The following is a 4,119-nucleotide window of genomic DNA, read 5'->3' on the forward strand; positions in this document are numbered from 1 at the left end:
CATGGCTTGCAGTGCTCAGAGCCTACAGAGCACTAACGGGTTCTTCTCCCTTTCTCTCTTCTCCTCCACGCCCCTCCCTCCTCCGGGCAGATGACGAGCGCATGTTGGTGGAGCCAGCCTGCGGGGCAGCTCTGGCTGTCATCTACTCAGGCCTCCTGGGGAGGCTCCAGGCTGAAGGCCGCCTGAGCCCCTCCCTGGCCTCGGTCGTGGTCATTGTGTGTGGAGGCAACAACATCAATAGTCAAGGGCTGCAGGCTCTGAAAGCCCAGCTGGGGCAGAACTGAGGGCTCCTCGTCCGGATGGACACAGCTCCATGCTCGTGGATGACCTTGGAAGCTGACTGCCAGCCCCTTCCTACAAGAAGCCCTCCTGCTCCCTGGGGCTCCCCTGCAGCCCTGGCCAATCAACACTTTCTGGGTGTGATTTGTAATACGGGTTGGCCCAATTTTCTTGCTCCATGAGCTCATGGAAGGCACATAGCAACCTCAAGGCTGGCTCTGTGGTGAAGCGCCTCTTGCTACATCACAGGGCTTGGGCGATAACTCCAGGGATGCTGAACTCCTGCCAGGGCTTTTCTCACCTGGGGGACCCAATTGGGAGGAGAGGGATGCTCAGGCCTGGACAGGCAAGGACAATATCACCAGTCTTTATCAAGTCCTTGGAAAAAAAATTATTTTTAACATTTATTCATTTTTGAGAAACAGAGCATGAGCAGGGGAAGGGTAGAGAGAGACACACACAGAATCTAAAGCAGGCTCCAGGCTCCAAGCTGTCAGCACAGACCCTGATCAAGGGCTTGAACTCACGAACTGCAAATTCATGACCTGAGCTGAAGTGGGACACCCAACCCCCCGAGCCACCCAGGTGCCCCCAGCTTAATTTTTATTTCAAGCAGATAGTTAACTGGACGCAATGGGGGGTTTCTCCTGCTCACCAGAGATGGTGGACGTTCAGGGGCCCAGGCAGACAAGGTGGGGTGCTGGGTGGGTCTCAGTGGCCTGCGCCCCCCACCCCCGCTAGCCTGGGAGCCCTTCCTCATGCCCACACATGGCCCTTGTCCTAGAGTCTGGGGCCCGTGGCAACCCTTCCAGAGAATGCTTGGAAACACGAGGTGTCTTCCCCCTGAGCTGTGGCCTCTGCCAGAAACCCTTTCTCTTACTTTGCTGTTGCCTCTGGGCACAGAGGTAAAAAAAAAAACAAAAAACAAAAAACAAAACAAAACAAAACCACCCCCTACTGGTAGGATGCCCCTTTCCGCCACCCCACAGCGGAGCTCAGCAGTAAATTCCTACCGACTGCCAACTTTGCAGGACATTTGTGAGCCGGGAATGAAAGCTTTGGTAGCTGGAAAGTGCCCACCGTGGCAGTGTGGGCACCCCAGACAGCAGACGCTGTAAATCGGGGCTCTTTCTGCTTGCTGGCTGGCTTTCTCTCCGTCTCTTTGTGGCTCTGTCTCTGTCTCGTCCCCGGGGAGGGAAGGAAGGGGCAGGGAGTGACAAGTTCACATGCTCAGTGGATCCTTCCTCCCCTCACCCAGGCCTCACGGCGTGCGCTTCCGGGTCCTGCAGACAGTAACTGGCGGAAGGGGGAAAGCTCTGACGATGGCCCTGCGGAGGCCCCGGTCACTGTCCCTGCTCATCCAAGGCTTGCAACCCATCTCTTTCCCAGCGTTTTCTCTGTCATCCGCGGGCTTCTGGGCATCTCTCCGCCAGGGCGGGGCCTCTTCCTGTCTTTGCTGGGAGACACAGGACTTCTGTGACTAAAGCTCTATTTTAATGAGAATAAACACAGCCCCATTATTTAAGCCCTCTCTGGCGAGAAGCTCTCTGCAAGGAGTCTGCCCGTGACTTCCCGCTACTTTTGGGGGGGTTGGGGGTGGCGACTTTGAAAAGCCTCTTTTTATTTTAGAGCAGTTTTAGATTCACAGACAGGAAGTGTGTAGACAGTGCAAGGGCTGCCCGGATACCTGGCTTCCAGGTACCCTGTTTAACAACGCACGCTAATGGGGTACATTTGTCCCAACGACGGATCCAATAGGGGCGCCCGGGTGGCTCAGTCCGTCTGGCGTCCGACTTCCGCTCAGGTCGTGATCTCACAGTTCTTGAGTTCAAGCCCCAATCAGGGCTCTGTGCTGACAGCTCGAGCCTGGAGCTGCTTCCGATCCTGTGTCTCTCTCTCTCCCTCTGCCCCTCCCTCAAAGTAAATAAACATTTAAAAAACCAATTACTGATCGCATGTTGGTACACTGTCACTCCCTGAAGTCCCTGCTCTATTCAGACCCCCTCACTTCTTCCCTACCCTTCCTCGGCTCCAGGGCCCCATCGCGGACGGCACAGCATGTTTTCTCGTTATGTGTCTGTCGGCATCTCTCGGCTCTGACGTTCCCCACACTCTGCCTTGCTTTCCGTGACCTGGACTGTTTCAAATAGTACCGGTCGTGGATTTTGTGTTTGGTTTTGATTTCCCTCATGAGCAGAGCGGCGGGATTCGAGGACCCAGGCGGAGACCATGGAGGGGACCATGGAGGGAGGGGGTTCCCAGCGTCCTCAGCACACACAAGAAGGCCGTTCCAGCTACCAGCACGACTTACCCCTGCTGATGCTGGCCTGCCCCGCCTGCGTGAAGCCGTGTTTGCCAGGGGTCTGAGTGCAAAGGTCCTTCTTTTTCCCAGCTGTGGGATTTCTTTTCTTTTTTTTTTTTCTCAAGAGAGTCAGACAGTGAGCGGAAGAGGGAGATAAAACATCTTAAGTAGGCTCCACGCCCAGTACAGGAGCCCGACACGGGGATCGATCCCACGACGTTGGGATCACGACCTGAGCGCGAGTCAAGAGTTGGACGCTCAACTGACGGAGCCCCCCAGACGCCCCGGGTGTGGGATTTTTAAATGTTGTGTCCATCTGAATGCCGCAGGGACCAAGTGTTTATGTTGAGTACTTACTCTCTATGTTTGGTAATTGTCTTTCTGTCTGCAGGTCACTCAAATCTGTCTTGGGGTGAGGGCGTCATTACGCAATGACAAGGATATGTTTCTTCATTCTGTTATTTTCTTTCTTTCTTTCTTTTGAGAGAGTTAGAGAGAGCGCGTCAGCAGCGGGGGTCAGAAAGAGAGGGAGACACAGAACTGGAAGCAGGCTCCAGGCTCTGAGCTGTCAGCACAGAGCTCGATGTGGGGCTTGAAACCACAAGCCATGAGATCATGATCTGAGCTGAAGTCGGACGCTTAACCGACTGAGCCACCCAGGCGCCCTGACAATCATACGTCTCAAGTTGGGTCACTGTCCCTCAGATTCTTCAGAACTTTGCTGTCCAAACCAGTCGCCGGTGGCCACTTGCAGTATTTGGGTTTAAAAAAAAATTAAACAAACTGTACAATTCAGTTCCTGAGTTGTGCAAACACATTTCGAGCGGGCAGGAGCCAGAGGTGATGATGAGTGGCGAGCACATTGGACAGCGCAGATGATGGAACATTTCCATCGCATTTCCATCATGGCCCCCGGCCTCCTTAGCCCTCTCCTCCCCCATCCCCACTTCCCAGTTACCCCAAGAACACCCGGTGTGATCAGCATCGTTCTCCACGAGTCTACAGGTATTTACACACCGTACTCTGGTATATTGGGCACTTTGGGTCACCGTTCTTCATAAAAGAAAAAAAAGTCCTTGCCCATCGTACATAAATGTTTCCTTTTCCAACTTACAATGCGTTGTGAATATCTCTTTGGGCCAATAGATTTAGATCTAATTTATTCTTTGTGACGGCTGCATAACATTGCATGCTGAGACTGTACTATGACTTACTCAACCATTTCCGGATTCAAGGACATCTGAGCTTCCAGTTTTTTGTTTGTTTGTTATTCTGAACAGGAATCTAAGACACATTCTCATACACATGTCCCTACCTTCTGGCACCTTTTCTTTAGAGAATAAACCTCCCAGATTAATATTTCTTGGTCAAAGGAATGGGTATTTATGAAATTGTCATCAATAGTGACAGATCTATTTTCCAAAAGGCTGTAGCAATTTCTGATCACACCAGCAATGCATGAGAGTGCCCGTTTTCCCTCATATTCACCAGCCCTGGTTGTTATGGTTTTCATGCTTTTGAAACGTTTTGGCAACCTC

Source organism: Crocuta crocuta, unplaced genomic scaffold (assembly GCF_008692635.1).
Source record: "Crocuta crocuta isolate KB4526 unplaced genomic scaffold, BGI_CrCroc_1.0 scaffold692, whole genome shotgun sequence".
NCBI lineage: Eukaryota > Metazoa > Chordata > Mammalia > Carnivora > Hyaenidae > Crocuta > Crocuta crocuta.